Source organism: Symsagittifera roscoffensis, chromosome 2 (genome assembly GCF_963678635.1).
Source record: "Symsagittifera roscoffensis chromosome 2, txSymRosc1.1, whole genome shotgun sequence".
Taxonomy (NCBI): Eukaryota; Metazoa; Xenacoelomorpha; order Acoela; family Convolutidae; genus Symsagittifera; species Symsagittifera roscoffensis.
Window position 1 is genome coordinate 71,135,961 of NC_087063.1, and position 14,232 is coordinate 71,150,192.

The following is a 14,232-nucleotide window of genomic DNA, read 5'->3' on the forward strand; positions in this document are numbered from 1 at the left end:
GAGGGAGGCTCCGGCATGGAAAATTCATTTTCCGCTGGTTCAGTCGTCCTTGCCAATGTTCAAAGAAGTTGAAGTTCAGGCTAGACGCACCACATACTGAGGCTGTGGTCGGGGTCCTGCTCCATCGGTTCTTTCAGTTGACGGTCTTCTTTCTCCTCTTCTTCTCGCTTTTCATCTTTTCCTGACGCTGAAGGTCCTTGCTCGTTGTTCGTTGTCTCGACTGGGAGCTTCGGCACGACTAGCTTGCCTGCTGACCGGTCCTTTTTTCTCCGTGTTTTATCACAATTTTCTCACAGCTGAAGGGCGCTATAGCACTCCTTGTCAGCAGTTTTGCAGTTATTGCCAACTCTGGTCTCCCGTTCGTCACTATCAGTGCGGCTTCTTGCAAGTCTGCTTTGCCTCTCATGGCAGTTGGCTCCAGGTCCAACTTGTTCCATTCTTTCTCGAATCTTCCAGGTTTCGGAGTGGCTGCGTTGCTCATCCTTCTCCTCGTCGACTCGTCCACATATGCAAACTGCGTGTACTGCAATACGGCAGCATTTCTGCCTATGAAGCACGCGTCCATCGACTCAGAGAACTTTGCCATCCTTTTTTCATTGGTCTCAAGTGCTCTCAATCTGGGAGTGTGTACAACGGAGTCTGCTCCGAGCAACATTCTCTGAATTAAGGGAAAATCGAGTATTTCTATTGTTGGCTTTTTGTAGTCACGCCATTCTTCAGTTTCTTTTCTCACTTTCTGGTAGGAGGCGACGAGACGAGCAGTTATAGTTATGTCGTCGTTTGGTTTGTCATAGGGCCTCAAACTCCAGAGCTTTTGGAACACCTCGACATGTCCTCTGTCCACTTCACCCATTCAATCGCGTACGTGGTCATTGAAGTTTACTGCTGTCAATTCTGGCTCTGTATTTTTGCAAACAGTAAATCCCCGCTAATTGATTCGTGTAGCAAATTCTGCTCGCACCAATTGAGTGTGCTCTCGTCCACTACTGAAATGAGATTCAGGTGCAACAACGACCTCCTGTAGACTTCCACTTTCATGTCAGGGAACGCGAACCTCACTGCTGGACGCAAAGTGTCGTCACAAACTCGCTGACTCCCCTGATCAGTGCTAACATATCTGTCCTCATAGCTAGGCTTAAATCGGTAAGTAGGTGCATGCGCCTCGCATAACGTCGCCATTCCTCTTCTTTTCACATCTTCTTCTTGTCTTCTCCGGTCCCGAAGCGATTCTGCTGCAGCAGGTATTGGATCAGAGCATGTCTTAGATCCCGTATTTAATTCAAGAGCCTGTAGAGTTTTTCACATTCTCCCTAATCTGCTCAGGGAGAGTTCCCGAATTAGATAGCGAGAGAGTCCTGGAGGAGTCCTGGAGGAGTTCCCGAATTAGATAGCGAGAGAGTCTCGGGTAAACTTTTGCCAGGAAGGACGCGGTCCATCCTTCCCCCAACCCTTTCAACATGCCATCTTACCTCTCAAAACCACCTTCTCCTCTCACCTTCTGGGTCCATAAAATCTGGAGTGTTGTCTGGTACATCCTTTGATTTTTCTCCTTCGTTTTCCGCTAAATTCAGTTCAATCACTAGGTAAGCGTGGATCTTCGTGATCATCGTCAGGCCCCGCTCGAAAATGTCCTTGCCCAACGCTGCTGTTCGAGGTGTCAATTGCAGCCACTTGTTTGCTTCCGGTTTCGTTGGCAAAACAATAGGTTCCGAGTGAGCTTTCGTATCTTTGGCGTTCTGTCTTTTCGGCTTTTCTTCTCCATCGAGCTCCATTCCTCTGAAGAAACACAGGTCATTAGACATCCCCACTGTCACTTGATGATGATGGTCGATTCCTAGTTTCATCTTGAGCTGTTTGCTTAAATTGAACAGTTCCAATCCCATCACTTCATCTAACGCCAGCATGTGTGGCGAATGATCTTTGAATCCTCTCATAGCGTTTGAGATATCCGACCATACTTCAGGCAATTCTGATCAAATTAGTTTCAAGTTCCTCTCCCCACTTCGCGATTTGGGGTAGGTATGATCACATCATATTTCCCTTCTGAGAGTAGCGCTATCATTGCATACAGAAACTTAAGTCCATCTGGGAGGTGGTCATATCCCGGGGATAACACGAACACTGGTTTTGGCGTTGTTTTCTGGAAATCGCTTTCCTTCAACACGTCCTTGATCTCGCCCATAGACTCCAAAATGTTTTAATTGCTGGCCACATCGCAGTTTCTGCCGTTTCTGGCTCTCTGGGTCTGCTCAGGAGACCTCGGCTGTGCAGGTGATGATTAATGCCGGCAAACACGATTGTTTAATTTCGGTCTGTCGCTGAATCCCAGTTGCCATTGATTTGGATTGCATCTAAGCCAGGTCGGTTCCAGCCAACAATATCACATCGGGCCAAAATAAGGACTTAGAGGTCTTCACGAAGTCTGAGCTCAAAATCACTAGTGTCTTTGCCTTCCTCTTTTCTGCTTTGTCGTCTATTCTGAATCTTAACTCGGCGTATCTTTCAGCATCACCTTCTTGTGGGTCACCTGCTTCGGATAAGCTCTTTCCTTCAAATGGGCTGGAGGCCCTTGTACTTGCTTAAACATTTTCATTAGTTGCTCCGTCGCTGATCTACTTGTCAAAAATCTCCCTGGTTTCTCTTCTCTAGTTTGCTCGCTATGATTCTTTTTCACATCTTGCAAGGATCATGCGTTCACTTGACCCATGGTGTTGTTTGAGGGCAGTCCCTCAAAATCAGCAAACCGTAATGCTGTCGTGGAGCTGAAGTGCATTCCTGCTGCTATCATACAGTCTACTCCCACAATCGAGTACAGTCAATGTACTGACAGTCTCCCACCACTCAGCATTCTCATTGCATCCTCTCCAAATCTTACTGTTTGAAGTTTCACCAAATCTTGCTTATAAATGTGCCATTGGTACGGTATCGGAACTTCTATCTGGACGGCGTTCTTCCCTGATTGTAGTCGTCGTCATCGTTTCCAACCTGGAGGTGGCCGAGGCTGTATCCATTGTTTGATTGACCGGTCCCAACCCTCGTAGGGGTGAATGGTCCTCCTCGCGGGTGCCTCCTCCAGTCGATCCAAAAAAGTCAGATCTATGTTCTTGATCACTAGAGCTCTGCATCACTTGAGGCACGGCTGAGACTGATACTAAGATTGTCTCCAGATTAGGAAGCACAAAGGTTGAAACCGCCAGCACGTTTGTCGCTTCTTCCATTCTCAGTGCTCCAGTGTCGAATAGTTCAACCTCTAACTCATCTATTTGTACCTAGAAGACATGGTTCATCTAGGCTTGTCCTTCTACACTGTCGAAATTTACTCCGTCAGTGGTGAATCTGGCTTGATCCAGAGCTCTCAGCTCATGCTCCAAGTCCATCAAGATCATTCATCCAGCATTGCGACTCGCCAGATTACGCCATATGTTGTTCCGTCTTATAACTATTTCATTGTGCTTTCTATTCGTGGATGATTGTGTTCTCGTGCTCCTCGGTATGGTCCAGACGGGCAGTACCGCGCACTGAAACTTGTGCCGCACTACAGTAAACAAGCACACCAGCATTGCTTTTCATTGAGCTTCTTCTAAATCCGAGTTTCTGGACACGTTGTTTGTGCCTATTAATTCAATACGTCAACGATCCTGCCTGGGTTCATCAACTCCACCATTCGATACAGCTGGTTTACTGTGGCCCCTCCGAATGCCATCACCGTAGTGATTCATGAGGTTCTCTATTGTTTGGCAAAGTTCTCTCTAAACTATCGCCCAATATCGAATGCGACATTCCAAGGGGCGGTTGCTGCATGTTCATCGCTGGACTTCAAGTTGATTGATTGAAACATGCTCGCGTGTTTCTATCTGGGTCACCCGTGAAGCTGTTTTTCATCTGATTATCCTTCTGTATGTCAAATACACGCGACACTTTCTTCACTGGTATCTCCCTTGCCTTTCTGTTGAAGGTTTTTACTGACCACGTCAGTGTAGCAGCTCCTGCTTTCTTCACTACTTCTTAGGAGAGTTCTCCTCTGCCGGTATCATTGATTGTTACATAGGGTGCAGTCACCCCGAAACCTGGCACACTCCCGTTGGCCACGATCCGGCATGCGGCTTCAACCAGCTGCTGCATGGATCTTTTCACGACAGGATCACAGGGTGTCGCTTGGATCCGGGATTGTCACTCTACCAGTTCCTGTTGGGACCTGCACTTCCGTTGTTTAACTTATTTCGCGAGGCGTCAGAAGCTCCATCGGGGAGTTCCCACGAGGAACATTCCCTGTAGGTAATGGTCGTTTCGTTGTCGCTAATCCCAATCGTTCCAATCGCTACTTATATTCCTGCCTCAAGCGTTCTATTTCTTTTTCTTGTTTCTTGTTGCAGTCCTCAAACAGTATCTTCCACATCTCTCTTTCTTCCTCAGTTCTGGCCAAGGTTTTTCTCACTCGGTCCAGCTCGTCTTTCGTTTCGTTCAGATCTTCCATCGTTTCATTCGTCTGCACTTCTTCCTCCATTGCAGCTTTCAACTGTGAGCTAGCCGAGGCGGCCTCGCTACTCTTTTCTTGGTGGAAAGCTTGATGTCTACTCCTCAAGCCTGGGGCCTGTGACACCACTCCTCAAGACTTTGACACTAACCTCTCTTCTATCTTTATTTGCTATGTCATACAGTTTATTACAGATGTCAAACACCTGATTCAAAGCTGACATTTTTATCAGAATTGAGTTCCAATTTATGAGTCTAAAGTTTTCAGCATTGTGAATAACAGTATTTCTAATCGCCGAGTAGATATGTCAAAAAGAAAGTTTTCATACATATATCAAATAATCATTCACATATCATATATTCATATAAACATTCACATAAAATGGTTGACTTCTATTCCATTTAATAACAGATTGCTATTAAATGTTTTTTCATCAAAAGGCGAAGTATTCAATCATTTTATTTGCGCTAACCATCAAGTATTGCAGTGGAAAGGAGCAAAAACAATTGCCAAGTTCTGTACAAAGATTGTTGCGCAAGAATTTCAAATAACATTAAATATGTTCTAATTAGACTTTTGCATCCAACAGGATATTCGCTCAGTACTTCTCTAAATTTTTGCAAGTGTTTACAATGTTGCGCAGGAATTTCAAATGACATTAAATATGTTCTAATTAGACTTTTGCATACAACAGGATACTCGCTCAGTACTTCTCTAATTATTTGCAAGTGTTTACTAACGCACACATCCTTTTCAAGATAAACTCAAAAAACGTTTATCTTTTTCAACCTATTGCAAACACACTTCAAATTTACACAAATTGGCCAAACTGGTTTAGTTTTCTAACGAATATGAAAAAAATGTTTTATAATTTTGTAGAAACCTTTTTGTTTTTTGTCCACACATTTCAAAAACGGATTCCAAGTTTTTAACAAAAGAACAATATGTGACAATTTCTGTCAAAATTTAAGTATTAATTCTTTTGTCTCAACAGGATTTTTTTAAAAAACGGTTTTTGGTTTTTTGTACTGTTTTTCCACTGAAAACCTTAAAAAAAATTGCTAGATAGAAAACTTAAATTGAGCTTGACACAACAACAGTTACTTATAAAAACAATAATCAATGAGCTGCAGAGCATCAATTGATATCAATGCTGTTCTTGTTTCCTTGCTGGTGGTTTTTTAACGCTTAGCTCACTGAGGATCTTGGTTCAGAGAACCGTTCATCTTCATATATGTAGAAGGGATTGATAACAAATTCTTCATCCTTCCAAAGGAAGAGGAAGTCTTCGAATGATTACTTAAGTAATGTGAATCAAGATTATCGGGGTATTGCATCTCAACATCTTTAGCTACTTGTCCCATCATATTCAAATTTTGAAATTGTCTCTCAAAAATGAGGATTTGCATTTGACGATGTTCTTTGAAGTTTTGAGTTTTAATGGATCAGAACGATGTTCTTGAGTTTTGACATCGTTCTGATCCATTAAGATCCCAGAGACTGGGTCGGGCTTTCCGGTTGAAAGCTCGACCGAGTGCGTGAGCTGTTATTTTGAACAGTGTTTTGGAATTCATAACAGAGACTAAGAATTGAGTATAGACCAGAATTTCAAACGAACTAGAGCAGAGAGAGGGAAAACTGACAGAAATAAAATTGAAATTTTTTTAAGTATCGAGTAAAAATACCTTTGGTTGAACTGGTTAGGTTTAGCCATTGAGAGACGGATTTGTAAGTTTAGATTGTAATCGCAATCAATCAAATCTCAGCTTTTGCTCAAAAAAAATGATTTTCAAAATTAAAACCCGAACAGAATTAAAAATCCAGTTTACGGTTTTTTTTACACTTTTTACGTTTCCCATGAGAAGAAAATTGTTTTTGGTTGTTTTTTGTTCTTTCTTTCAATCAGAGAATAGCTTAGATTTTCAGTGCTTTAGTCTTCACAATAATTAAAATTTTAAATATAAGCAATCTCAAAAATAATTGATCGTATGTTTTGTGCTGACAAAACCAAGAAAACGCAGAAAAGAAAACTATAAGAAGTAACATCTCTATATTTTTTCTCTTCCAAAAATCCAAATTCATGGTTTATGATCAATAAAACCTTAGTTTATTCTTCAGAGTTAATCAAGTTCATTAGTTTCTATGTAGATTTTCGAGGAAAACTAAAACCTGAAAAAGTTTCAAAACAGCTGGAATTTTTTTTCTTAAGTCATTCTTACAGGATTTGAAAAACCATATTTTGGCTTCGGGTGGGGACAAAAAGAATCTTCGATATATAATCAATTAAATTTTACCAATAATTTTCTTCCGTAAGTAGGTGTATTTTACCAGATGTATTTCACCCGTAAGTATGAAGTTCTGATTTTAGATGTTTGGTTAAAATGTAAAACTATTTGGCTAAATACAATATCAAATAACTCTGCGTACAAAAGCAAGAGTCAATTTTATTTCATCAGTAAAAAAAATTATAGGTATTTTTCTTCTAAAGTAACTTGTGGAAGTTCAGGTGTTTTTGTTTGATATTTTCCAAAAAAGAAAGAGAAGTTTAAATTATATAATGAGTTGACGCCCAACAATGCTTGATTCCAATGGGTTGGTTGATCATCCAAAAAAGGATCCAAAAATTAAGAATCAATTTGAACACAAACTTCAACACAAAGAGCCATACGAAAATCAATTTGATTCTCTAGCTTTTAGATACATCACGGAATATATTTCAATGTCTGGTCATGATCTTAACAATTTTCGTCAAATTTTTGCCGAGGCCTTACCTCTGGTTGAATGAAAAAATAACTGAACGTGAAATTTTTTCCTACAACTTAGGTGAAAACATGGGCGAAAAAGTAGGATAACTGACTCGACGAATTATATGAAGTTTGACAAAACAGTAGTTACTTTAGGTAACCTAGTTGAGATAGCTGCTTCAAATCTCTCAAAACTTCAACAAACATCTTCTTAGATGTAAGGATTGAGCAAGACATTTTTACCCAAAGTATGTGTCTGAGCTTTGCAAAAATTTGTTCAAAAAACTAGAAGGGTTCATTTTTCCAGTTTCTGAAGGAAACAAACTATTCAATAATCTAGCAGTTCTTGATTTTGATTTTATTCGCATTCCCAGAGCAAGTTAAAAGAGACACAAACTACAATTTCACTGGAAAATTATTTCAAAGTCAATGAATCTGATTTATGTTCCCACTTTTTGGTATAGAAGTGCTCACAGAACCTGATCATTGAATTTCTAGGTGTTCTAGAACTTTGGTCAGTAAAACAACATTATGTTTTAAATGGATGGCCGAGGAAGAACAAAAATTGCTCGATATTGAAGTAGCTACTATCAATCAACGATATAAAAAGATATTTGATCAAATGAACGAGTGAGGCAATAATTATTAATTTGAATAATTAGAGTATAAATACAAATGCCTTAAATACGCAGAAGAAGCAAATATTTTAACTGAAGATAGATAAATTCTCTGAAAATCAACTTAAAGATTTGAATTAAACTACGGACAGATACTTTTATACACAACCTGTTTTGGTTTTCAACTGTGGTAGATAGGACTTGAAAGTGACAAGTTGTATCTGATTCCTAATTTGATTTTGCTATAAGGAAGAGGAAACATCAGTTATCAAAAAACGAAGAATAAATTATACGCTTCAGGTTAAGAGATGTACATTTTTTTGTAGCTTTGAAGTGTTATTGGAGAAACATACTTTTCTGACTTTTTCTGAAACCCTATTTACCTTGCAAACTAGGAATAAAATATAATTTTTGAATGAAGCTCATTTCAGCAAACTGAGAAACAGTAATCTGCTAGATATAAAATTTTGACTGAGTATAAAAAGCTGACCTAGAAAACCTGATGAGCAACAGGCATTGAAAAAGCTTCAAATCACAGCGGTGGCTCCATTTAGTTTGGATAATTGCATATATATACAAAAAAAATGGCAGATATTGAAATCTATGCGCTATAAAAAATATTAGCAGAGGTACAACAACAAAGTTAGTGTTCCAACCCTCGAAGCAAGGCAAAACCTGATTAGCTTTTTCCGTAACAATTCAATTGATATTTCAAATAAAAATGTACATTTCGCATTCTAGCAAACATTAATTTGCACAAACCTAAAAACAACAATTTTACTCCAACTTGCGACCTTACAAGAAAAAATATTTCATTGCATTCTCTCGGAAAGCTCTAGTTGTATAGACATTAGCTAGAAAAGCGTAAATTAACAAAATCATTTGTTCAAAACATCTGAAACTTTTTTTCTGAAATCATTCTTACAGGATTTTAAACATTAAAAACCATATTTGGGCTTCGGGTGGGGATAAAAAAAAACTTTGATAAAGAATTGATTAAATTTTTACCAATGTTTTTCTTCTCAGGTGTTTTTTGCCTCTAAGTTTGAAGTTCTGTTTTCAAATTTTTGTTTAAAACGTAAAATTATTTAGCAAAATACGATATCTAAAAATAAATTTTCGCTCAATCAAATCAAAAAACTCTGTTTACAAAATGAACACCAAAAAAGCAAGAGTCGACATTTATTTCATCAGTAAGAAAATTGTAGGGTTTTTCTCTTTTAAAGTAGCTTGTGGAAGTTCAAGTGATTTTGCTCAATAGTTTCCAAAAAAAAGAGAAATTAAAATTTTATAATGAGTTCACGTCCAACAAGGCTTGATTCCGATGGGTTGGTTGATTCAAAAAAATTGTTACAAAAACACCTATTTTTCAAATAAAAGTCTTGCGCAATTTCATCTGTACCTTTTTCATAAATATTGATTACAGTTTCGTAGTTTCGATAACCGCTGAACCTCTCATCATTTTTCAGATGAAGTTGGATTCTAAAAACGGAATGCGAAGAAGCAATCAGCAATTTGTGAAAATTTTTTTTGAGTTACTACTCTCTTTAGCAACATCAGATGCATGAGCATGGAGCAAAACAACGAAAATCTAGCGCTACTGTATCGGTCAAGAACAAGGTTGATTATTGTAGAAGAAGAGGGGAGAATGAGTAAAAGCTGAAGATGGAGTTGCAGGCTTGTCAAGATTCTCTGGTGGAAGATCAAATCAAGGTTATCAATGAGAATTTTAAAGAAGTATACCACAAGCTGCAATTTGCAGCCAAAATTATTGGTGCGCTAAGATTCGATCTCCGGAACTTCAGGGTCTTTAACTAATTGTACTTCTATCTCATTGAAAGAAACACTTTTACGGGAATATGCTGTAATTGAAAACTGACTTGATAATAAATCAAGGGTAGTTAGAGATTCTTGAGTTTGTAGAACAAGGTATTCAGAAGCAACAGAAGACAAAGTGGAGATTTAACTTGATTGCCAATGTTACATTTTTGCTGTTTTCCTCAAAATTATCCCAATGTGATGTCTGCATTCTTTGTACACAAACCTCTTATGAGAACTTTTCTGTAATTATCATTTGTACACAAAAATTAAGAATCCACTTCAGCTCATGAAGCCATACGAAAATCAACTTGACTCTCATTTTCAGATACATCACGAAATGTATTTCAATGTCTGGTGATGATCTTAACAAATTTTGTCAAATTTTTGCCGAGGCCTTACCTCTGGTTGAATGAAAAAATAACTGAACGTGAAATTTTTTTCTACAACTTAGGTGAAAACATGGGCGAAAAAGTAGGATAATTGACTCGACGAATTATATGAAGTTTGACAAAACAGTAGTTACTTTAGGTAACCTAGTTGAGATAGCTGCTTCAAATCTCTCAAAACTTCAACAAACATCTTCTTAGATGTAAGGATTGAGCAAGACATTTTTACCCAAAGTATGTGTCTGAGCTTTGCAAAAATTTGTTCAAAAAACTAGAAGGGTTCATTTTTCCAGTTTCTGAAGGAAACAAACTATTCAATAATCTAGCAGTTCTTGATTTTGATTCTATTCGCATTCCCAGAGCAAGTTAAAAGAGACACAAACTACAATTTCAGTGGAAAATTTTTTCAAAGTCAATGAATTTGATTAATGTTCCCATTTTTCAGTATAACAAGTGCTCACAGAACCTGATCATTGAACTTCTAGGTGTTCTAGAACTTTGGTCAGTAAAACAACATTAGGTTTTAAATGGATGGCTGAGGAAGAACAAAAATTGCTGGATATTGAAGTAGCTACTATCAATGAGCGATATAAAAAGATATTTGATCAAATGAACGAGTGAGGCAATAATTATTAATTTGAATAATTAGGGTATAAAGACAAATGCCTTAAATTTGAAGAAGCAAATAAACTAACTGAATTAAACTAACGATTTGAATTAAACTACGGACAGATACTTTTATACACTACCTGTTTTGTTTTCAACTGTGGTAGATAGGACTTGAAAGTGACAAATTGTATCTGATTCCTAATTTGATTTTGCTATAAGGAAGAGGAATTATCAGTTATTAAAAAACGAAGGATAATTTATAGGCTTCAGGTTAAGAGATGTACATTTTTTGTAGCTTTGAAGTTTTATTGGAGAAACATACTTTTCTGACTTTTTCTGAAAGCGTATTTACCTTGCAAATTAAGAATACAATATTGTTTTTGATTGAAGCACATTTCAGCAAAGTGAGAAGCAGTAATCCGCTAGATATAAAATTTTGACTGAGTATAAAAGCTGACCAAGAAAACCTGATGGGCAACAGGCATTGAAAAATCTTCAAATCACAGCGGTGGCTCCATTTATTTTGGATAATTGCATTTTTATACAAAAAAATGGCAGATATTGAAATCTATGCGTTATAAAGAATTTTAGCAGAGGTACAACAAAAAAGATAGTGTTCCAACCCTCGAAGCAAGGCAAAACCTGATTAGCTTTTACCGAAACAAGTCAATTGATTTTTCAAATAAAAATGTACATTTCGAATTCTAGCAAACAATAATTTGCACAAATCTAAAAACAACTATTTTACTCCAATTTGCGACCTTACAAGAAAAAATCTTTCATTGTATTCTCTCGGAAAGCTATGGTTGTAAAGACATCAGCTAGAAAAGCGTAAATTAACAAAATCAATTGTTCAAAACATCTGAAACTTTTTTTCTGAAATCATTCTTACAGGACTTTAAATATTAAAAACCATATTTGGGCTTCGGGTGGGGATAAAAAAAATCTTTGATAAATAATCGATTAAATTTTTACCAATGTTTTTTCTTAGGTAAATTTTGCCTCTAAGTTTGAAGTTCTGTTTTCAAGTTTTTGGTTAAACCGTAAAATCAATTAGCAAAATACGATATCTAAAAATAACTTTTCGCTCAATCAAAAAACTCTGTTTACAAAATGAACACCAAAAAAGCAAGAGTCGATTTTTATTTCATCAGTAAAAAAATTGTAGGGAAAAATGTATTCGTTTTATAGACTTTTTGCAAAGGTACAACCACAAAGATAGTGTTCCAACCCTCGCAGCAATGTAAAACCTGATTAGCTTTTATCGTAACAGGGGAATCGGAAATTCAAAATAAAATGTACACTTGCAAATCTAGCAAAAATTTATCTGCACAAATCTTCAAAAAATCATTTTTCATCCAATTTGCGATCTTACAAGAAAAGATCTTTCATTTTATTCATCCGGAAAGCTATGGTTGTTAAGATTTTTTTTATAAAAGCGTAAAATAACAAAATCAATTGTGAAAAGAGTTGAGAGCCATTTCCACTACTACCCACAGTGTCAAACTCTGCCTAAGTCACTGTCCAAGAGATGGAAGTTTGATACCGATATGCAGAAATTCAGAGCGTTACCTTAGCAAACTTTCAAATTCGGAAATTTGATTAGGTCCTCTATCAAGAAAAAAGACCAACATGCAAAAATGCGAGTTTTTTGTTTTCAGATGACCAAAAAATTCGACTGTGTTATTGTGCTCACTCAAAATTCTTCCTGCGAAGCTTTAAGATGCTACTTTGTTTTCTATTCATGTCAAGAACCTCGTGCATTTTGTACATATCAGGGTAATCAATGAGAAAACAAGAAGAGAAAAATGGATGACATGGGGCAAGAATAATTTGAATAGAAAGAACACAAAATGAAAAAACATGGGGGTTTGAGTGGTGGTGTGAGCGGTGAAGTTGGTGAAAAGCAATGGTAAGAACAGACATAATGTCGGAATAGAGGATTTGTTATAAAAGATTTTTTTTTCAAAGACTCTCTTTTAGATGAATCAAAAGATAGTTGAGTGCAAATAATTTTTCCAGCTGGACGCATATCAAAAATTGCAAATTTATACACAAAATTCAAAATCTCTTCAAATTTCAAAAACACAGAAAGTAGAAGGAAACATGTCGGAAACCATATGAAGAAATTTGCAATGAAAAAACAAAGCCCTTATAGATCCCCAGAGAAAGGAAATGGAAGGGACCATATCGGAGACTATGGGAAGAAATTTGCAATGAAAAAATCAAACCATAAAAAATCCCCAAGAAGAGATAATGTCTTGGTTGAAGCTGAAAATTGTACTAGTTGTAATTCCTCTCTTCAGTTTTCAGGTGCAACTCGGCACTCCGTATTCCAAAATTAACAGTTTTGTGGTATGGTATCCTCAAAAATGCTTAATCAAATCTGTACAATTAAGGGATAGTGCTAGAAAAAAAAAGATATGCGAATTCTCTAAGAGGTTTTGCGGCGGAAACAGTGAGGTTATGTAGAAAAATCCTCCTTCGAATACCGTAATATGGATAAATCCAGTCATACAATCACGAAATATCTGTTTGACTAAAGCACTCGCAAAGCATTCCAGGAACCGCTTTTCAGAAGTTTGAATACAGTTGAAAACGTTTGTACAAAATTCAAGTGCTAAAATCTATAATTGAGCACAGAAAACGCATTGTTTTTGAAATTTTCTTACTGCAGCACGCCAAGGTGAGAATGTTGGAGCTTTACTGCAACTTTTTTGACAAGTTGTTAAAATAAGAAATTTTGGCGAACAATTGGCAATGGATATGGACTCACTTTACATAGCTCTTGCGGAGAAAATTTACAGGTTTGTGTTAACCAGAAAAAAAACACTCTGGAAAAAAAATAATTATTGCTGGGATTCATTCAAGGCCGACGCAAAAACATTTTTTCCCCTCGAATGTGCTGCAAGGCTAAGAAAAACGATAAACGGGAGCCCGAACTTTTTTAAAGAGGAATGTTTGTGCATTGTTTTTGCGTAGAGGGAAATTTTGAAGCTATATAAATAAGTCAGATGAACTTAAATGAAGCAATCAAGCTCTAGAAGATTCTGGAAATGGACCGCTAGAAAAGTATCAGAAGAGAGTACTCGATGAAACAATCAAAACCACCGACTTACTATGAATCGAGCAAACATGCTATGATGGATTCATGTTCACTTTACAGGTAATTTACCTTTGATATTTAAAACTTAGATAACGGACTCAACATTTTTTGCAAAAACTGTAAAGATTAAAAAATACACAAAATATCAGTTTTCTTACCATTTTCTTACCATGGGGCAAACACTGAAACATCCCAAGTTTATTCCCTCAAGTCTCTTATAAGTCTGAACTTCTAATTTTCGATGATACTAAATCATAAGCAAAAAACCAATCTAAAAATTTCTATGGTTCAAAAAACAGTCGTCAAGGCTAATTAAGTCTCCTAAAAATCAAATAAAAAACCGCTAAACATTCAAAAAACCGCTCAAAAACCGCTTCAAACCGCTCATTCTAGAAGAGATTTGGAGCGCAATTGTCTAAAGATAGGAGTCACACTTTTGTTTTGCAAAACTGGAGGAAGTCAAGAACAACAAATC